General features: G+C 33.9%; 1 protein-coding gene and 3 long non-coding RNA genes across 6 annotated transcripts in view; 2 read left to right on the top strand and 2 right to left on the bottom strand.

Moving 5' to 3' along the window:
• LOC111421286 (KH domain-containing, RNA-binding, signal transduction-associated protein 2-like) overlaps nt 1-23,467 on the top strand; it is a 249,709-nt gene that overhangs the window by 77,019 nt on the left and 149,223 nt on the right. The gene's annotated exons all lie outside the window — the stretch shown is intronic.
• LOC111421284 (uncharacterized) lies at nt 9,718-10,149 on the bottom strand. The gene is made up of 2 exons (XR_011641215.1): nt 9,988-10,149; nt 9,718-9,936 (listed from the first exon to the last, which is right to left on the bottom strand). It is a non-coding gene; the product is annotated as an uncharacterized lncRNA (long non-coding RNA).
• LOC139430407 (uncharacterized) lies at nt 16,707-17,394 on the top strand. The gene is made up of 3 exons (XR_011640895.1): nt 16,707-16,877; nt 16,997-17,183; nt 17,311-17,394. It is a non-coding gene; the product is annotated as an uncharacterized lncRNA (long non-coding RNA).
• Nucleotides 20,470-23,254, bottom strand: LOC111421280 (uncharacterized). The gene is made up of 3 exons (XR_011640894.1): nt 22,353-23,254; nt 20,548-22,288; nt 20,470-20,484 (listed from the first exon to the last, which is right to left on the bottom strand). It is a non-coding gene; the product is annotated as an uncharacterized lncRNA (long non-coding RNA).

Here is a 23,467-nt window from a genome sequence, read left to right as displayed (position 1 = left end):
TGATTCTAGTTCTAGGTATAGTGTTAGTTCTGATTTTACACTAGCACTGTTACCAGAACTAACACTATACCTAGAACTAGAATCATTCGGGTTTAGCCGAATGTCTCTTAAGACGGCTAAACCCAAATGATTCTAGTTCTAGGTATAGTGTTAGTTCTGATTTTACACTAGCACTGTTACCAGAACTAACACTATATCTAGAATTAGAATCATTCGGGTTTAGCCGAATGTCTCTTAAGACGGCTAAACCCAAATGATTCTAGTTCTAGGTATAGTGTTAGTTCTGATTTTACACTAGCACTGTTACCAGAACTAACACTATACCTAGAACTAGAATCGTTCGGGTTTAGCCGAATGTCTCTTAAGACGGCTAAACCCAAATGATTCTAGTTCTAGGTATAGTGTTAGTTCTGATTTTACACTAGCACTGTTACCAGAACTAACACTATACCTAGAACTAGAATCATTCGGGTTTAGCCGAATGTCTCTTAAGACGGCTAAACCTAAATGCTTCTAGTTCTAGGTATAGTGTTAGTTCTACTTTTACACTAGCACTGTTACCAGAACTAACACTATACCTAGAATTAGAATCATTCGGGTTTAGCCGAATGTCTCTTAAGACGGCTAATCCCGAATGATTCTAGTTCTAGGTCTAATGTTAGCCGTCTTGAGAGATGCACGGTTAAATCCGAATGTTTCTAGTTCTAGGTCTAGTATTAGTTCTTGTTTTAGCTCTTATTCATCGGTAAGTTGTTGTATATTTTTCATTGAACTAACATTAGAACTAGAAGTAGAAACGTTCAGGTTTAGCCGTCTTAAGAGACGCATCCTTAAACATTACCCAGATAGCTTGTCTTTCATCACTTGAAAATTATAAGAATTTCACTATATACATTCATTCATTCTTATTGTTAGTAGTGTCTCATTATATAATATATTCCATATTGCGACCGAACTCGCAGTTATATTATTTTTGATTACAATGAAACGACATTGTTAATATTTTATTTCAAAATAAAATATTTCATTTTGTCTCTTTGTCATTCTACCTAAAACATTAAATTGGACATAAGGGTTCTTTGTCGTTGACGTCTTGATATCGCCACTCATCCCGTTGTTTCGTCTCCCGGATCCCATGGCATCCACTCGAGGTCGTAATGGGATACGAATAGATGCCGGGCCACATACGCCTAACATCAAGAGAGTACAGGAGTCAGAAATCAATTTCCCCGCCACTTACAGCTCCGTTCGTCTCCTCCGTCTTATCGAATTCCTCTTCGATGGAATTATTTATAATTACACTTTAGCTTTGATCTCACGTAGCCCCTTTCGGCGAAGACGCAATCGAAAAGTAGATACTAAGAGACGTTTTATTACAAAAATATCTTGAGTGTCAAAAAATGTTTTAAGGAGTTACGTAAGTCAAGAGGGGAAGAAAAGGGTTAATGAGTTATCTTGTAATTCGAGTCGAGAAGTACTTCGAATGTGCCATCTTGCCCTGATTGGAACTGGCGGCTCAATAAGAGCCCTCCAAGCTTCGCGTGCAACTTTAAAATGGGACTCTAAACTTTCTCATCTCTCAGGGGCCTACGAACTTGCTTGAAACACGTATGAATTTAAAGAGACATTCCCTGAGAGCTCAACTCTGTGACCCTGGAGTCTAAACATCTTTACTTTACTTTACTGTTGTAACATTTCCACATAATATCTTTATTATTTCTTTTACATTACTCAACACAATTGCGGTTAAAAAATAATTAACTTAGCACGTTTTAATGAATTAATTAGTTTCGTAACGATATTTTTATGAGGAATAAAATACATTTTAAATGGCTTTCACATTAGCAATACATTCGTACTTTAAATGTGACACCATCCCCTTTGGTACTATAATCGCGGCGTTCACTTAGCGAAAAGCACGAGGGGATATTTAACGAGGTAATATTAACTCGAGAAATCACTTTAAGGTTCGTTTAAGAGGTCCAAAATTTATAGTAACACTTAACTCTAAATAAACGATTGCCTTCGGTAAGATTTAAACTTCTCGCTTTAAAGTTTTACATCGACCGTATTTAGTTTGGAAAGTTAAAAAAAATGACAAAGTTACTGTGAAAGTTTGAACGAAGTTGATATCTTTCTTGATTTACTTCACAATGTGTTTTAGATCATTAAAATTTTTCATAATGCCCCACACTTTTTTTAACAGAATATGGATCGCTGCACCCCATTTTGGAGAGTCATTTCTTCCGCCCTTGTCAGTCCTGATCCTGTCCATCATTGGGATTAGTTAGTATCTCGTCTTCTGTTGGCAATATCTAGTTTTCTGCCGGCAGTATACAGTCATCTATAAGGAGGCACATCTTTTATTAGTTTTACATCGACCGTATTTAGTTTGGAAAGTTAAAAAAAATGACAAAGTTACTGTGAAAGTTTGAACGAAGTTGATATCTTTCTTGATTTACTTCACAATGTGTTTTAGATCATTAAAATTTTTCATAATGCCCCACACTTTTTTTAACAGAATGTGGATCGCTGCATCCCATTTTGGAGAGTCATTTCTTCCGCTCTTGTCAGTCTTGATCCTGTCCATCATTGGGATTAGTTAGTATCTCGTCTTCTGTTGGCAATATCTAGTTTTCTGCCGGCAGTATACAGTCATCTATAAGGAGGCACATCTTTTATTAGTTTTACATCGACCGTATTTAGTTTGGAAAGTTAAAAAAAATGACAAAGTTACTGTGAAAGTTTGAACGAAGTTGATATCTTTCTTGATTTACTTCACAATGTGTTTTAGATCATTAAAATTTTTCATAATGCCCCACAGTTTTTTTAACAGAATGGATCGCTGCACCCCATTTGGGAGAGTCATTTCTTCCGCTCTTGTCAGTCTTGATCCTGTCCATCATTGGGATTAGTTAGTATCTCGTCTTCTGTTGGCAATATCTAGTTTTCTGCCGGCAGTATACAGTCATCTATAAGGAGGCACATCTTTTATTAGTTTTACATCGACCGTATTTAGTTTGGAAAGTTAAAAAAAATGACAAAGTTACTGTGAAAGTTTGAACGAAGTTGATATCTTTCTTGATTTACTTCACAATGTGTTTTAGATCATTAAAATTTTTCATAATGCCCCACACTTTTTTTAACAGAATATGGATCGCTGCACCCCATTTTGGAGAGTCATTTCTTCCGCCCTTGTCAGTCCTGATCCTGTCCATCATTGGGATTAGTTAGTATCTCGTCTTCTGTTGGCAATATCTAGTTTTCTGCCGGCAGTATACAGTCATCTATAAGGAGGCACATCTTTTATTAGTTTTACATCGACCGTATTTAGTTTGGAAAGTTAAAAAAAATGACAAAGTTACTGTGAAAGTTTGAACGAAGTTGATATCTTTCTTGATTTACTTCACAATGTGTTTTAGATCATTAAAATTTTTCATAATGCCCCACACTTTTTTTAACAGAATGTGGATCGCTGCATCCCATTTTGGAGAGTCATTTCTTCCGCTCTTGTCAGTCTTGATCCTGTCCATCATTGGGATTAGTTAGTATCTCGTCTTCTGTTGGCAATATCTAGTTTTCTGCCGGCAGTATACAGTCATCTATAAGGAGGCACATCTTTTATTAGTTTTACATCGACCGTATTTAGTTTGGAAAGTTAAAAAAAATGACAAAGTTACTGTGAAAGTTTGAACGAAGTTGATATCTTTCTTGATTTACTTCACAATGTGTTTTAGATCATTAAAATTTTTCATAATGCCCCACAGTTTTTTTAACAGAATGGATCGCTGCACCCCATTTGGGAGAGTCATTTCTTCCGCTCTTGTCAGTCTTGATCCTGTCCATCATTGGGATTAGTTAGTATCTCGTCTTCTGTTGGCAATATCTAGTTTTCTGCCGGCAGTATACAGTCATCTATAAGGAGGCACATCTTTTATTAGTTTTACATCGACCGTATTTAGTTTGGAAAGTTAAAAAAAATGACAAAGTTACTGTGAAAGTTTGAACGAAGTTGATATCTTTCTTGATTTACTTCACAATGTGTTTTAGATCATTAAAATTTTTCATAATGCCCCACACTTTTTTTAACAGAATATGGATCGCTGCACCCCATTTTGGAGAGTCATTTCTTCCGCCCTTGTCAGTCCTGATCCTGTCCATCATTGGGATTAGTTAGTATCTCGTCTTCTGTTGGCAATATCTAGTTTTCTGCCGGCAGTATACAGTCATCTATAAGGAGGCACATCTTTTATTAGTTTTACATCGACCGTATTTAGTTTGGAAAGTTAAAAAAAATGACAAAGTTACTGTGAAAGTTTGAACGAAGTTGATATCTTTCTTGATTTACTTCACAATGTGTTTTAGATCATTAAAATTTTTCATAATGCCCCACACTTTTTTTAACAGAATGTGGATCGCTGCACCCCATTTTGGAGAGTCATTTCTTCCGCCCTTGTCAGTCTTGATCCTGTCCATCATTGGGATTAGTTAGTATCTCGTCTTCTGTTGGCAATATCTAGTTTTCTGCCGGCAGTATACAGTCATCTATAAGGAGGCACATCTTTTATTAGTTTTACATCGACCGTAATTAGTTTGGAAAGTTAAAAAAAATGACAAAGTTACTGTGAAAGTTTGAACGAAGTTGATATCTTTCTTGATTTACTTCACAATGTGTTTTAGATCATTAAAATTTTTCATAATGCCCCACACTTTTTTTAACAGAATGTGGATCGCTGCACCCCATTTTGGAGAGTCATTTCTTCCGCTCTTGTCAGTCTTGATCCTGTCCATCATTGGGATTAGTTAGTATCTCGTCTTCTGTTGGCAATATCTAGTTTTCTGCCGGCAGTATACAGTCATCTATAAGGAGGCACATCTTTTATTAGTTTTACATCGACCGTATTTAGTTTGGAAAGTTAAAAAAAATGACAAAGTTACTGTGAAAGTTTGAACGAAGTTGATATCTTTCTTGATTTACTTCACAATGTGTTTTAGATCATTAAAATTTTTCATAATGCCCCACACTTTTTTTAACAGAATATGGATCGCTGCACCCCATTTTGGAGAGTCATTTCTTCCGCCCTTGTCAGTCCTGATCCTGTCCATCATTGGGATTAGTTAGTATCTCGTCTTCTGTTGGCAATATCTAGTTTTCTGCCGGCAGTATACAGTCATCTATAAGGAGGCACATCTTTTATTAGTTTTACATCGACCGTATTTAGTTTGGAAAGTTAAAAAAAATGACAAAGTTACTGTGAAAGTTTGAACGAAGTTGATATCTTTCTTGATTTACTTCACAATGTGTTTTAGATCATTAAAATTTTTCATAATGCCCCACACTTTTTTTAACAGAATGTGGATCGCTGCACCCCATTTTGGAGAGTCATTTCTTCCGCTCTTGTCAGTCTTGATCCTGTCCATCATTGGGATTAGTTAGTATCTCGTCTTCTGTTGGCAATATCTAGTTTTCTGCCGGCAGTATACAGTCATCTATAAGGAGGCACATCTTTTATTAGTTTTACATCGACCGTATTTAGTTTGGAAAGTTAAAAAAATGACAAAGTTAATGTGAAAGTTTGAACGAAGTTGATATCTTTCTTGATTTACTTCACAATGTGTTTTAGATCATTAAAATTTTTCATAATGCCCCACACTTTTTTTAACAGAATGTGGATCGCTGCACCCCATTTTGGAGAGTCATTTCTTCCGCCCTTGTCAGTCTTGATCCTGTCCATCATTGGGATTAGTTAGTATCTCGTCTTCTGTTGGCAATATCTAGTTTTCTGCCGGCAGTATACAGTCATCTATAAGGAGGCACATCTTTTATTAGTTTTATATCGACCGTATTTAGTTTGGAAAGTTAAAAAAAATGACAAAGTTACTGTGAAAGTTTGAACGAAGTTGATATCTTTCTTGATTTACTTCACAATGTGTTTTAGATCATTAAAATTTTTCATAATGCTCCACACTTTTTTTAACAGAATGTGGATCGCTGCACCCCATTTTGGAGAGTCATTTCTTCCGCCCTTGTCAGTCTTGATCCTGTCCATCATTGGCATTAGTTAGTATCTCGTCTTCTGTTGGCAATATCTAGTTTTCTGCCAGCAGTATACAGTCATCTATAAGGAGGCACATCTTTTATTAGTTTTACATCGACCGTATTTAGTTTGGAAAGTTAAAAAAAATGACAAAGTTACTGTGAAAGTTTGAACGAAGTTGATATCTTTCTTGATTTACTTCACAATGTGTTTTAGATCATTAAAATGTTTCATAATGCCCCACACTTTTTTTAACAGAATGGATCGCTGCACCCCATTTGGGAGAGTCATTTCTTCCGCTCTTGTTAGTCTTGATCCTGTCCACCATTGGGATTAGTTAGTATCTCGTCTTCTGTTAGCAGTATCTAGTTTTCTGCCAGCAGTATACAGTCATCTATAAGGAGGCACATCTTTTATTGTTACATCATATACCCATCAAATTTATTTTGACCTTTATAATAACGCAGTCTGAAGGAAAATGTCGAATGAGTGTATCAATTTTACTTCAAACTTTTCTCCATCCACAAATTGAGCAGGCCAACATTAATCATGTTGTTATTAATCATCACCTGTTTAGATTAAGATAGAAAATAAAAAATTAATAAATAACTATTAAATTTAAGTATATCTACTCAAATCGTACACAGTATTCTACATATCTGTTACGAATCGAATGTAAACAAAATTGTAGTAAATGAAGAATTAGAAAATAAAAAGTTCAATTGAGTATTGTACACGAGAGTTGACCTATTTTTTGTTAGGTTTCCGTTAATTCACATGTGCGGGTGTAAATAAAAAAAACGGTGCTTGAGGCATATCACATACGCTATACAGAGGGCGTGGAATTCAGTTTCCCGTGTTAGGTTTTTTTTCACGGTCCAGGATGAGTTATTTGCGCGCGTTTCCTGTAACACCGTTCTGGCGCTGCGACTGCAGCTTTCAATTATGTTTCTATTTGCGCTGACGTCGGGAAAAGTACGTTTCGTAGCGTTATTTCGTTCGATTTGTAACCGGGTGTTACACGATAACTCGGCAATTAACGATTTTACCCACTAGTTTACAAATATATGAAATTATAACTCGAAACTATCGTTGTAACTCTTTTTAGTAGATACATATTTTATTTGGGACAAATGAATGCGAAAACTGTGTCCACAGCCCAGTGAAATAATCCGATTACGGAGAAATAAACATTTTAGTATGTAAATTAGCGTCTGCACCTGTCAATATAAATTCGATGCCTATTTATTACAGTCGTTGTTTATACATTTAGATGAAATGATTCATGATGATTGAATTAATTGAGAGTAATTCAAATGTATTAATCTGTTTCATTGACGCGTTGAATAATAGCATGTTTAAACTTCTTGACTTCTTGTTTTAGATTTATTGAAATAAGACATTAATTCATTGTCATGAAAGATTTTATCTTACTAAACTTGAACTTTCCTTCATCAGGTATTATCGGTAAAGTTTTAATGTAATCACGTACAAAGTTCTTGTAACATTCCTAATCTTCCAATTTACAAGTTGGATAGTTACTATCTAAATCTTTATTACTAAAACAAAGTAACAATCGAAGCTAATTGATACTTAATGTAATTTTTCAATTTGAATTTTGTTTGTGATCTCACCTGTTTATTAGATACGATTTCAGCTTACAAATTTCAGTTACCAGTTAAAAGGTTATTTATAGGCACAGTCTAGATGGAACGTCGCGATACTTCTTGGTCTAGCGCTGCACAACAATTAAAACTAAAACTAACACTAGACTTAGAACTAGAAAGTTTCGAATGTTTCTGGTTCTAGGTCTAGTATTAGTTCTAGTTTTACACTAGCAGTATTACTATATAGAACTAACAATATACAGTAATACCCCGTAGTTACGCGATAGGTGGTACTGACAGTAGCCGCGTAAATCGAAAATCGTGTAAGTCGAAATTCGATGAATACATATTATAAAATCAGGATTAATAAACATTAATTTTGTTAAAAAAATGTATGTACAGGGTGGTTCAAATTCGATGTCCGAATGGGTTATCTCGGAAACTGTAAGAGTTAGAAAAAAAGCAGCTAACATGTCTAGATCTCTTTTTTTAAATAAATTCCAATGTCGAAAACCTAAAAGCGTTATGGTTAAAAAACCGCGTAAGTACGGGGCCGCGTAAGACGGGGTCGCGTAAGTCGAGGTTTTACTGTACCTAGAATTAGAATCATTTGTTTTTAGCCGCACGTCTCTAAAGACGGCTAAACCCGAATGATTCTAGTTCTTGATCCAGCGCTGCACAACAATTACAACTAGAACTAACACTACACCTAAAACTAGAATCATTTGAGTTTAGTCGCACGACTCTAAAGACAGCTAAACCCGAATGATTCTAGTTCTAGGTATAGTGTTAGTTCTAGTTTTACACTTGCCCTGTCACTAGAACTAACATTAGACCTAGAACTAGAAATATTTGGGTTTAGCCGCACGTCTCTCAAGACGGCTAAACCCGAATGATTCTAGTTCTAGGTCTTGTGTTATTTCTAGTAGTAGTGCTAGAACTAACACTAGACCAAGAACTAGAAACATTCGGATTTAGCCGCACGTCTCTTAAGACGGCTAAACCCGAATGTTTCTAGTTTTAGAGCTACTGTAGAGTTACCAACCCAACCCAACCCGTATGATTCTAGTTCTAGGTCTTGTGTTATTTCTAGTGGTAGTGCTAGAACTAACACTAGACCAGGAACTAGAAACATTCGGATTTAGCCGCACGTCTCTCAAGACGGCTAAACCCGAATGATTCTAGTTTTAGGTCTTGTGGTATTTCTAGTAGTAGTGCTAGAACTAACACTAGACCAAGAACTAGAAACATTCGGATTTAGCCGCACGTCTCTTAAGACGGCTAAACCCGAATGATTCTAGTTCTTGGTCCAGCGCTGCACAACAATTACAACTAGAACTAACACTATGTAGACCTAACACTACACCTAAAACTAGAATCATTTGTAGCCGCACGTCTCTAAAGACAGCTAAACCCGAATGATTCTAGTTCTAGGTATAGTGTTAGTTCTAGTTTTACACTTGCCCTGTCACTAGAACTAACATTAGACCTAGATCTAGAAACATTTGGGTTTAGTCGTCTTAAGAGACGTTTGGCTAAACCCGAATGATTCTAGTTCTTGGTCTAGTGTTAGTTATAGGGATAGTATGTGTAAAACTATAACTAACACTACACTTAGAAGTAGAATCATTCGGGTTTAGCCATCTTTAGAGCCAAACGTCTCTTAAGACGACTAAACCCAAATGTTTCTAGTTCTAGGTCTACTATTACTTCTAATGCTAGTGTTAGTTCTTGTTTTAGCTCTTATTCAGCGTTAGGTTGTTGTATATTTTTATTGAACTAAAAGTAGAACTAAAGGCGATGTTACACGATTCACTTCTGCCTTTCAATTTGGATGAAGCAACGAAATTGAGTCATGTAAACATAAAAGTGAATCGTTCAATGTGATTGTGCAATGTGATTGGTTTAATATTTTCACTTTTGGAGTGAATTGCGGTTCATCATTCAACGCAAATGAAAGAGAATTGAACGTATAAACACAACATGTATTGAATGATTCAGTACATGTTCATTGCAGTTAAAGAATATGTTCCTACATCGGCCCTTAATCTGCCAATAAAAACTACAAAATGTTATGGTCCAGGAACGACTGCAGTCCATTACAAGCTCCTCCACTACAAGTTCCCCATTAAATTCACAGTCTACATATGATTTTCTAGATACAAATATTCAATCTACAAATTCATAATCTCAAACATCTTGGTCCGTGAACCACACTATATTATTGAAGAACAATTTCAAACATTAAAATGCATCCTGTAGATTATGTGCAATATTAATAAGAACTAAAACTTAACTTACTCAAATATAAATTGGTTTGTTTTATTTATGTTACTGATTACCTTGATGTAATCTCGTAGTGCTACCCAGATACCTTCACATACTTCTAGGATAAAAGATTTGTACATCGGAGTACTCTGTATAATTTTATTGTTCCAGTGATCCAAAACAATCACCAGTAGCAAGATGTTTGCGCACTATTTGCAATTTTATTCGTGCTGGTAAAGCATATGAATCTGGATCCTCTTCTGCCGATTCTCTCAATAGACAGTTTGAAGCTCCCAAGTTCTGTTTTCTTAATATCCATGGTCGTACGCACCAACGTCTTCTATTTCTTTGCTTCTTTTTTGTTAACTCCTTAATTAAATGATCACAAATTAAGGATATTCCCAACCGTACGACCTCATTCGACAACTTCGTCTGCGTAAAGTGAGTTGAATAGTTCATTTTGGTGGATACGTATAAATCAGCATATCTTTCATTTCTGCGCCTTTCAACAAAAGTCAATCAATTTGGTTGAACCGTGTAATATCGCCATAACACTAGACCTAGAATTTTTACCACCTCCTGATAAATTTATCCGCTAGATAAATCAAGTTCTTAGCCAATGAGAGCGCTTAGGTCCATTACTACCATCTTTTAGTTAAATTTATCTTATAGATAAACCCATCTACTAGCCAATCAGATCGCGTGAAATAGCCGTACCCGTGGTAATAATCCCTTAGATAGCTTAACTAGAAGATGGTAGTAACGAGCCTTAAAAGCGCCGTAACCATGACAACTATCCTCTAGATAGTTTATCAGGAGGATGGTTACCCAGATATCTTATCTTTCATCTCTTGAAAATTGTAAGTACTTGCAACATTCCTAATCTTGTAGTTTACAAGTTGAATAGTTACTATCTAAATCTTTATTACTAAAACAAGGTAACAATGGAAGCTGATTGATACTTAATGTAATTTTTCAATTTGAATTTTGTTTGTGACCTCACCTGTTTATTAGCTGCGATTTCAGCTTACAAATTTCAGTTCCCAGTTAGAAGGTTATTCATAGGCGCCGTCTAGATGGAGCGTCGCGATACTTTCTCTTCCCGTTCTTCTATCGCCTTGCCGGTAAACAACAATATAAATTTTCGCTTCTCTACGAAGTTTGATGTAAATTCCTGAAAATAGACGCGGGGGAGTAGAGATCGTGCGCTCTCCTACCTCGCCCTAAATTGGTTATTGTTCGCAGGAAGGACTTCGTTCTGTTTTTTTGCCGTTTTGTTGTTGTCGCCAGCGCGAGGTTTATGGGTTTGTTTTTTGCACAGTCTGAATACCAAGTTCAGCAGTTTCAGCAATTTCACACACGTAATCATTCGTGGTAAAATCGTGTTACATAAAAAGAACTAAATTATGGAGTAGTAAAACAATAATATAGATAAAGAAAAACATTAAATTCTTTAAAAATACAATTTCAACATTTCTTTTTATTTTTATTACTAGGCTTTTCATTCAATATAGTATAATTAAAGTTAGGAACTGGAGCATGGAACGTTTAGTACAGGATCTCAACTCTCCTTCACATAAATAGCAAGCTAATTGGGGCGGTAGGTTCTCGTCTAACGAAAGATTTGTGTCCCAGAGGCTTTGCGACTTGGCGCGTTTCTTGGAAAGTGTAGTTCCTCTCTACAGTGTAGAGAAGTTGCAAATGTTCCCGCAACACTTGGCTGCCTTCGCTCTCCGTTCTTTAACTAACAACTTGGTATACGTCTTAAACAAGTAAAGACGAACAAATATTTGTTTTGTATCTAGAACGCAAAGTAAATTTAAAACGGACGAACACTTGTTAGTGATAAGAACTGATAAAATCCTAAAGTCTTTGTTCTTTTAGTGATATCGGAAAAAGGAGGAATAAAAAGATGTAACGACGTCATAAAAGTAGTTCACGTTAACTGATTTGCTACGGGATCTTGTTCTTGATGTCGTAAAAAGGTTTAGAAATTCTAAAATTCCCAGCTCATCGATTCTGATTTGAGTTTACAACCTCTACACGGTATTTTCGGAGGCGAATCACGGCAGAGCTCAGCTGGATGTCCCCAATTGTCGTAAAAGTGGCCGTCCGTTCTAAAACGGTGAAATATCGTTGCCGTTACTCGAGTCGACGGCCGTTATTTCCGATGATGTCAGTGCAAAACCCTTAAGTGTCCTCTATCTTGGGGATTTTCTAATTATGGGTCGTTCGTCCTGATATCCTTCTTCAATTCATGAAGACACATTCGTACGTGTTCAATTTGTAGAACTATTTGTATTGATTGTTGATTAATCTCCCCCCTATTTATTTCCTACAATCTCGTTAAAGTCAATCATCAATAAAGCCCTCGTGACACGACCCAAGTTTCCCTAGTATCTACATCTCATCATTGTTCTTGCTAATGATGTAAATCCCAGGATCAGAGTTTCATAGATATTGTGTGCAAACTTCGAAGAATGAAAGTAAAAACCAAAATAAACCTTACCTACCTATATAGCATCTTTTCGATAAGCAGATTAAATGTTGAACTTTGTTTCCCCCATTTATATTCGCAACCGATACCGACAGAAAGGGTCTGGATAAGTGGATTACGAAGGCGATCAGGTCGGATTCAACCCAAAAGGATTGTAGGTGTTATGCACATTGATGCCGCCTTTTCTTCTAGTTTGCATGCGTTGAATTATTCGTTCAGTTATAGGTTTCGACCGAGTCTACGTCAGAAGATGTTGAATATCATGATAGCTACTACGGATTAAATCGCGAACCTTCGTGGCGCTGCACGAGTCAAAACAACGCCTTCCGAATGAATTATTCATGCTCGGCTATATTTCTTTCAGTTTGTAGCACAGACGATATCGACTTTTTACCCCCAAATTTCCTAAAGTGTGTTTCATGGAATAATAAACCATAAAAGAACGATAACGCTACTTCAATACTATCTTTAAACACTATATCAATATTAATTTATCGGATATTATATGGACATAAAATTAATTCTAACTTACATTAAGCACTGTATTAAGATAATTAATGACTCTAAGGTTAAATGTGTAATACCAATACCTGAAGGGTTTATACCAATATGTAACCAATTAGTAATAGTCAATAATACATCAATTATTATTGGTGTACGAGACATGTAAACCAACATCTATATTGTTAATGATCTTAAGTGCTATCATTTGTAAGCCATTTACTTTTGTTATTATTAGATATTGTGGTTATCTGAAACGCAATAACTAATAAAAATCAAGGAATGAAGAATATTAAAGCACTAAAGATAGATTTCCACTAAGATATTTTCTAACTGTAGGTATTGTATTATTTTGTTTTGTTCGAATTAATTAATTATACAAATAAATCACACAGAAAACATATAACAATTATTTAATTGGATAACAACGAACAAAACATACATTTTTTTATTAAATTAAAGAACATGAATCTCAGAGACAAAAAAAAATAAATAAAACGCAAGTTTATGGAGACATCTATAACTAAATTTTTAAATTTACGAACTAAATATAAAATAGAGCATAAAGAAATCTGTACAAGAAAGAGGTAACTCCTTTATAAGAGTGTTGAAATTGACAAAGCTTATACGCGTTAATTTATAAGTGTCTTTTAACCCTTTGTGTCCCAAGAAGTCAAACATTTTGAAACTTTGTGACAGAATCAGACAGAATTAAAACGCTATCAAAATACACTCAGTAAAGGCCTTTGGAATAAAATTTTAGCAAAATATGCAATTCCCCTATTTTCGCATAGTTTAATCGATGGGTTGAATTAAAAAAATATTGAGAAAAAGAGTATTGAGTTAAAACTAACATTTTCGTATAACCTAAAAGTGTCAAAAAAGATGCTAATTTAAAAATTCCTGGAAGCCGTATTTATTGAAATTAAAGAATGAGACTTATTGTAAATTAAAGCTCAAAGCTTTCTTTTTAAAATGATGTATAATAATTGTTAGGTTTGATCGGAAAAATATTGACAAAAAACATGTTGAAACAAAACTTACATTTTGGTTGGCACCTAAGAGTGCCAAAAAAGATGCTAATTTAAACATTCCTGGAAGCCGTATTTATTGAAATTAAGGAATGAGACTTATTCTGTATTAAAGCTCAAAGCTTTCTCTTTAAAATGATGTATAATAATTGTTGGGTTTGATAGGAATAATATTTTAAAAAAATGTTGAAATAAAACACACATTTTCGTATAACCTAAGAGTGCCAAAAAAGATGCTAATTTAAAAATTCCTGTAAGCCATTTTTATTGAAATTAAGGAATAAAACTTATTTTAAATTAAAGCTCAAAGCTTTCTCTTTAAAATGATGTATAATAATTGTTGGGATGGATTGGAAAAATATAGAGAAAAAAAATTTTGAAACAAAACTTACATTTTCGAATAACCTAAAAATGTTAAAAAGATGCTAATTTAAAAATTCCTGTAAGCCGTATTTATTGAAATTAAGGAATGAAACTTATTTTAAATTAAAGCTCAAAGCTTTCTCTTTAAAATGATGTATAATAATTGTTGGGTTGGATTGGAAAAATATAGAGAAAAAAAAAGTTGAAATAAAACTTACATTTTCGTATAACCTAAGAGTGTCAAAAAAGATGCTAATTTAAAAATTCCTGGAAGCCGTATTTATTGAAATTAAGGAATGAAACTTATTTTAAATTAAAGCTCAAAGCTTTCTCTTTAAAATGATGTATAATAATTGTTGGGTTGGATTGGAAAAATATAGAGAAAAAAAATTTTGAAACACAACTTACATTTTCGAATAACCTAAAAATGTTAAAAAGATGCTAATTTAAAAATTCCTGTAAGCCGTATTTATTGAAATTAAGGAATGAAACTTATTTTAAATTAAAGCTCAAAGCTTTCTCTTTAAAATGATGTATAATAATTGTTGGGTTGGATTGGAAAAATATAGAGAAAAAAAATTTTGAAACAAAACTTACATTTTCGAATAACCTAAAAATGTTAAAAAGATGCTAATTTAAAAATTCCTGTAAGCCGTATTTATTGAAATTAAGGAATGAAACTTATTTTAAATTAAAGCTCAAAGCTTTCTCTTTAAAATGATGTATAATAATTGTTGGGTTGGATTGGAAAAATATAGAGAAAAAAAATTTTGAAACAAAACTTACATTTTCGTATAACCTAAGAGTGTCAAAAAAGATGCTAATTTAAAAATTCCTGTAAGCCGTATTTATTGAAATTAAGGAATCAAACTTATTTTAAATTAAAGCTCAAAGCTTTGTCTTTAAAATGATTTATAATAATTGTTGGGTTGGAAAAATATTAAGAAAAAAAATGTTGAAATAAAACTTACATTTTCGTATAACCTAAAAATATAAAAATGATGCTAATTTAAAAATTCCTGTAAGCCGTATTTATTGAAATTAAGGAATGAAACTTATTTTAAATTAAAGCTCAAAGCTTTCTCTTTAAAATGATGTATAATAATTGTTGGGTTGGATTGGAAAAATATAGAGAAAAAAAAATTTTGAAACAAAACTTACATTTTCGAATAACCTAAAAATGTTAAAAAGATGCTAATTTAAAAATTCCTGTAAGCCGTATTTATTGAAATTAAGGAATGAAACTTATTTTAAATTAAAGCTCAAAGCTTTCTCTTTAAAATGATGTATAATAATTGTTGGGTTGGATTGGAAAAATATAGAGAAAAAAAAAGTTGAAATAAAACTTACATTTTCGTATAACCTAAAAATATAAAAATGATGCTAATTTAAAAATTCCTGGAAGTCGTATTTATTGAAATTAAGGAATGAGACTTATTCTAAATTAAAGCTCAAAGCTTTCTCTTTAAAATGATGTATAATAATTGTTGGGTTGGATTGGAAAAATATAGAGAAAAAAAAATTTTGAAACAAAACTTACATTTTCGAATAACCTAAAAATGTTAAAAAGATGCTAATTTAAAAATTCCTGTAAGCCGTATTTATTGAAATTAAGGAATGAAACTTATTTTAAATTAAAGCTCAAAGCTTTCTCTTTAAAATGATGTATAATAATTGTTGGGTTGGATTGGAAAAATATAGAGAAAAAAAAAGTTGAAATAAAACTTACATTTTCGTATAACCTAAGAGTGTCAAAAAAGATGCTAATTTAAAAATTCCTGGAAGCCGTATTATTTATTGAAATTAAGGAATGAAACTTATTTTTTGAAACTTTAAATTAAAGCTCAAAGCTTTCTCTTGAAAATGATGTATAATAATTTTTGGGTTGAATTGGAAAAATATTAAGAAAAAAAATGTTGAAACAACACTTACATTTAAAAGAGTCAAAAAAGATGCTAATTTAAAAATTCTTAGAAACCATGTTTATTGAAATTAAGGAATGAGACTTATTTTAAATTTAAGCTCAATGTTTTCTTTTTATAATGGTCTGTAATTTTCACACCTAATAACCATTTATCAAAGAAATACCTTCTTGAACAACAAAATTCAACAGCCCCACTTTTCACTAAACGTCTAACCTCACATCTGGATGAATAAGTTTAAAGTGTACCTAAAAATCCTATAATGCGGATTGCGACGTTTTTTATACAGATTATTTCTTGTATACACTTGTATAATAGAAAGTACAGACAGCTCTAAATGCGCCGAATAGATAACTACAGTTTAAAATGAGTGTTTAAAATTACCGGTACTTTAAAGTACCGTCGGGACACAAAGGGTTAGGATTGATTTTTTTATTTTAATCGCGAGGGTTATAAAAATTAAAGAGTTCGATAAAAGAAAATTATGTTCACTTAACTTGTTTCCGGAGGTGCGACATGTCAGTTAAAAATGGTTGGTTGACCTTGGTCTTGCGGGATATATGTTCTTCGGTGTTAGAAGTTTAGGATTCTCAGGAAATTTAGTTCTCGGGTTCTTCGGGAACAGGATGGAACATTGGACTCGATCTCAGGTATGGTTTCGATTTCTTCGAAGATAATTTAGAAACACTTATTTACTTTTACTAGATAAAAGTAAATTGAGTTGTCAAAAAAAAAATTCTAAGTTCAAACTTAGGTTAGAAATTTTTAGGTTAAATTGACGTAGATTCGACAACGCTTCGCTCTAGCCAAAATTGAACTCTCCCGGTGTCAAATTTGCGCGGCCTTATATACCCTTTTTGGACAAAGGCTTCTTGGATATCCGAATTTGGTCGCCTCAATTTGAATCTGGGCTCTCTGATTGGTTGATAAAATGGCGGGAATTATAAATTACACAGGTTGGCCAAAATGATTGATTTTTTTAAAGAAAATAACCATCAACTTTGAAAATATTCGAAATTATTTAATAAACTTTAAATTTGATTAAGATTTTGTAATTTTGTTGCTAATTTTTCGTTCTTTTAGATAATCGCGCTTTCGGGTGTCAAATTCCTTCGAGGAATTCGTAATTTGATGTTAAAGTTTGGAAAGAAAAAAATTGAATTTAGATATATAAAATGATTCAGAAATGGATGAAATTGCGGCCTAAGGGCTAAATCGACACGATCTATCGATCTCGCATGGTTTTAGAATCGAAAATCGTCTGAAAAGTCGCCAAAATCAATATCTGTCAAAATGTAAATGTCAAGGTCAAAATTTGAAGGTCATAGACTTCAATGAATTACCTTTTTCTTGCACATCGTAATAATTTTTAATAACAAAACTAACTACTTATAGTCTAATCCAAAATTGTAAATTTCTTAAATTTAATTAGTCTTTTTTTTCCGTTTCTTCGGAAACAGGGATTTTATTACAGTATCTTTTATATCCTATAATCTGTTTTTTATTTAAATCAATTATTGTCAAAGTGTCGTCAAGTTGGTATTGAAAGTAAAAGCGCATGTCGTGACTTTTACTTTAATTGTGTGCCACCACTGTCTATCAAATTTGTTAAGATTGATTAAAAAACAATTTTCATATAATTTTTTTGCTGCTAAATCTACCATAAACATGTTAAGAAAGGGTGGAACGGGATGTCAACTGTCTAAACGCGAAAAAAACTCTATAATTAGGTATTGTGAAGAAGTACAGACGGAGACACCAAATACGAATTTAAAATATATATGTGATAAAGCTTCACGTATTTTTGATGTATGTGTATTGCACTTGAGTTTTAAAATTAATAATAATTGTATTAGGTTCACAGCACGACGGTTTTTAAAATTATTCAAACCTACAAAAAATATCAAACTGTAAAAAAACCAAAAACACAAGGGCGTTGTAAAATGAACTACAAAACGGATAATAATTTATATTTTATTAAAGAAGAGTTAGGAAGACAAATACAAAAATTGCATGAAAAGAAACAGTATTTTAATCTTACATTACATTACATTACATAGAATACATATCGGGTAGGCGGACCAACCAACCTTGCACCGCGACCCTAAGGATCTATTGTACCCCGATAGATATCGTTATCAAATTTCACCGTGCAGTCCAATGCTCTTAACGAACATTAATACCTTGCTCGGCGAAAGGTCATTCAGATCTTTTGAGGAGATAAACTGCGACCCAAAAATCGAGAATCTGATACGGTTAACGGCAGGGCAGTGGCATAAAACATGCTCAACCGTCTCTGCTTCCTCCGCACATAGTCGGCATTCAACATCGCCGGCTAAACCCAACAAGTTGAGGTGTGCTTTTAATCGGCAGTGCCCAGTAAAAACACCCATTACAACTTTTATGCTACTACGGGCAAGTCCTAAAATATTCCCGGGTTTGACAGTGGCGATGTTAATAAACACCTTAGCATGTCTCATTCCAGGAGAACTGGTCCACAGTAGGCGAAGTCTCTCTTCAGCCCACAGTCCAATCCTATATTTGGCCATCGCAAATGATACACCAACTGCTGGTTCCGGTCCCACAAACGCTTCAGCGCTGCCATCTCGTGCTAGCTTATCTGCCGCTTCATTGCCAGCAACACCAGAGTGACCCGGGACCCAGATCAGAGAGACTCTGTTATCACAACTCAGTGTGTTTAATGTTCTCTTACAATCATTAACCAGAGCCGACACCGTTTTCACGGCTTGCAGCGCCTGGAGAGCGGCTTGACTGTCTGAGAAAATTCGTACTGTCATGTTCTTCACCCCTCTTTCAAGAAGGATTTTAGCACCCATGTCAATAGCAAATACTTCCGCCTGGAATACAGTACAGTACGTACCCAGGCTGTAGGCTTGCTTAATTCGAGGTGTCTGGCAGTATACTCCTGCTCCTACCCCTTCAGGCGTTTTTGATCCATCTGTGTACAAGCAAATGTCTGCCCGAACCAGAGAATTTTCATTTTCGATCCAGGACTGCCGCTCAGGCAGTACAATCTGGTATCGAGCATTAATCACTGATAGTGATACCGCCAAATCTGACGGCATTGATAGCACAGTATCAGTGCTTATAATGTCTTCCGCAGCCCATTGGTAGGACATGTCGGAACAGTTTTGAGCATATTGCTTAAATCTGTAAATGGTTGTTCTAGCCACTTTCTCTATATGCAAATGCAGAGGAGATAGGCCAAGCAGAACCTCCATTGCTAGAGTTGGCGTTGTGCCTATCGCACCAGAGATTGCCAATCCAGCTACTCGTTGAATTCGTGAAAGTTTACTGATAACTGAAGTCTGTCGGACTTTCCTATACCAGGCTGCTGCTCCGTATGTGATCATAGGTCTAACCACAGTCACATTCAGGGGTAAGACCCCAATTTTTTCCACAAAGACTGCGACAAGTCCACAAGGATAGTCTAGCTTTGTGCAAAACTCCCTGCAAATGTCCATTCCATGACAGGGTTTTGTCTAGGATTACTCCTAGATATTTGACTTCCTTTGAGAAAGGAATTTCTTCACCTTGGATAGTTGGGCGGATTAGTCCATCCAACTTTCGCTTCCTGGTGAAGGGCACAACAATTGTCTTTTGCGGGTTTATTGAGAGGTTCTCTCCCTTACACCAAGCGCAAATGGTATCTAGGGTCACCTGGAGGACTTTAGATATCTATTTTAATCTTAATGATTTACTTAATTTTGCAAGAAATTAATGTGATTTTACTAATGGTAGATCAAAATTACATAAAATTATAAAATCTATGGGATATAGATATAAAAAGATTAGCAATAGAAAAGTGTTAATTGAACAACCACATATAGTTTCAAAAAGAATTACATTTTTAAAGACATACTTGCAATACCTAAAATCCGGAGAGTATACTTTTGTTTTTCTTGACGAAAGTTGGATTTACGAAAATGGCACCCAAGTTTATCAATGGGTAAATGAAAATGAAAGATTCGGTATTCCGCAAAGAGCAGAAGGCGAAGGAAAAAGATTTACAATCTTGCACGCAGGAATTTCGTCAGGGTTTTTGCCAAATTGCGATCTCTTGCTCAGTGACAACACGGAGCACAGAGATTATCATAAAAATATGACGTCAATTATTTTTATGGAATGGGTGAAAAATCAATTACTTCCAGCATTAAATAATTTGGGTGCGAAGTGTGCGGTAGTAATGCATAATGCTCCATATCACTCAAAACAAATCGAGAAAGCTCCAAGTTTCTGCACAACAAAAAATGATATGAAAAAATGGTTAACTGAACATAATATACAGTTTGAACCAACCTTAAATAAAAAATCGTTATGGGAAATAATCCGTTATTACAAGCCTCAAATTGAAAAATCCTTTGAAATTGACAAATTAATAAGAGACCATGGCCATACTGTTCTTCGCCTTCCTCCATACAATTGCCAATATAATCCCATTGATCTATGTTGGGCGTTCTTAAAAAACTTATTACAATAAACATGTTCATCAAATGTTATATAATAAAATAATAATAAAAAGAACTGGCAAAAATTGGCATAATCTACACAAATTAGATCTTAATTATAAAAACATAGTATATATATCATGTGATATGAAGCGTTATAATTACAAAAAAAATCTACATAAATATAATTCAACTGTAATTTGGAAAGTCTCCCAAGTCTTTTCGCCACAAAGAAAATTAATGTCGAGATTACACCAGAAGTGAAATTGGGTTATCTCGAGATTGAGCCAACGCTTAAAATATGCTAAAATTATGTGAGCCCGAACAAAAGATCAAAGAAACAATTGACGCCAAAACAACACAGACTTTTTTCGTATAAAAAGTTTATCAGCTAACGTTTCTCAATTCTCTCCGGATTTTCCCTGTAGGTTCGATCTCGAGTTGCTCATTTCATGGGGTAGTTATGCTGTATTAAACTTTCCCCAAGAAGTTAGACCTTCTTTCACGGTAGGAAATAAGTCAGGCTTTTTTTAATCGGAACTCGTCGACCTTTTCTTTCCAGCAATCTTTCCAACGACCGCCAATTGGGAATTTTCTTCGTTCGTTGCGAGCAACATCTTTCTAATTCCGAAATTATTAAATGCTAAAGGGGATGAAAACAGATGGCGCGACGATCCGTTGGGGATGTTTCTCTTTCCCATAATGTTTTCGATTACGAAGTTTCGCGTACTAATAGAATTAGAGAAAACAAGCAGGCTGTAATTAAAAGTAAAGTTTGTAACGATCAAGTTTTATCGTCTATCGTGTTCCTTCCATGTAATTAAACCAGTTAAGTGAGAGTATTATGTAGATTTGGGATACTAATATCCGAGTTGGAAGTGTAGTTTTTGATGATGATAAGTTTAATGTTGGGTATTTTTGGAGGTATATTAGTTGGAATGGAAATTAAGATGGTTAAGAATTTAAGATTAAATTTTTTATGGGGTTAAATAAAAAAGTGAAAAGTTTCAAATAAATCTTAGAGCATTAGTAGAAAATACTTGGAGTCTGAAAATCGTCATTACAGCAAGACGTGACTTGTTTGTAATTAGATTTCTAACGAAATCCCAGCGGTCACCTCACGTTCAACCTCTCCTCTAATCGGATAATCCCGTTTAACGAGCTTTTAACGAGATGGACGGGAGGACTGTGCATTTACGGCCAAAGGGTCAATCAAAACACTGAAAAAAGAGTGCAAATTGGAATGAATGAATTTGGATCAAAGAAAAATTAACTCAAAAGTAAATAATTTATTTTATCACAGACATTTAAAAATCTAACGAACCACTTAATCTAAACTTTGGTTTGTCTTTGTTTGGTCCATCCAGAACTTTCTCCCATACAGCAGTAATATCGTACCGTTCGGATTTCGAGTTAATCGTTAATGTTCCAATAGTATCATCGCCGTCTTTTTCAATAACAAATTCACCTTGGTTATCATTTCTTTTATTTCTCAATAAAGGATAAGGTTCGCTGCTTATATATTCTTGCGATTGTGGTTCACAATATACAACAGCAACGATTAAACAAATAAAAATAACGAGCGATTTCATCTACAAAACAAAAATTAATAATTTTAATTTAAACCAAAAATAATAAAGTTGTAACACAACTTACTTTAAATGGATATCCTAAGTAGGATAAATATAGAAGTGTTTTCAACTTAAACTTCACGATAACACTGAAATTATATACGACGTAGAAGGAGTTTATAAACTACGATATCACCGGGGAAACCAGATTTACTTTTGCAATGTATTTTGTGATTCCCAAAGCGATTTCTTAATCTTAAATTTTAATGAATCACCACGTGGTGTTACTTGACATAGCCGACGTCGATGTGGGAAAGAGGCACGACTTGTCTTACAAGCAATAACCTTGGGATGTAGGCTTTTATTGGTTGATTTGTCTTAATGTAAAAAGTCAGTTATCACTTGTAGTAGTTAATTTTAGATGCAGATAAAGAACCAGTTCTGAGAGATTTACTGCTATTAAGGAGTAAAAAGGAAGAAAAAAATTAAGTTATTTTTATTAAGTAATTTAACATATTAATAATAAATATTACCAAATGGTCATAAACATTTCGCACGAGTTTAAACGATTTTGTGAGTTTTTTTTGTTTGATTAGAAGGAAGAAACACTTTTAAAAGGTGCTTATTTAGGTTACCAACTTCAAAGAGACAAAAAAAATGTTGTTTTAAAGAATCGTCCTATTTTTAGGGTTTAATCGTTGAAATAATTTTCTTCGTCACATATTTACATGTTTGTTATGGCTACCTATTATAGCTGATAAATATAGAGATATATTTTTAAATTAAACTTGTTGATATCCTCATAATTATGCACAACGTAAAAGTAATTTATAATCTGCAGAAGCACCGAAGCGCGTTTTCAATTAATTTGGTGTTTTTCCAAAGCAATTTTATAATGTTTGATTGGATGAAATAAAAAGGGAAAGCTAACAAGAATATGTGATAATTTAAATCAATTTAGACTACGTGATCCACGTTGCAAGTTAATGTTATAAAATAAAAAACAAAAAGGAAAGAAAAATTTTTATCAGAACAATCAATTTAACAATACATTCAATTCACTATATTTACAAATTTTACAACACCATATGTTACTAAATGGTCATAAACATTTGGCACTCGTTTATTATACTCTTGTGAACTTTTGTTTGATTAGAAGAAAAAAGCACTGTTTAAAGGTGCTTATTTAGGTTACTAACT

This window comes from Onthophagus taurus, chromosome 7, assembly GCF_036711975.1.
Source record: "Onthophagus taurus isolate NC chromosome 7, IU_Otau_3.0, whole genome shotgun sequence".
In the NCBI taxonomy this organism is placed as follows: Eukaryota; Metazoa; Arthropoda; class Insecta; order Coleoptera; family Scarabaeidae; genus Onthophagus; species Onthophagus taurus.
The sequence above is the reverse complement of the archived record's forward strand: the minus strand, read 5'-3'. Positions and strand labels throughout refer to the sequence as shown.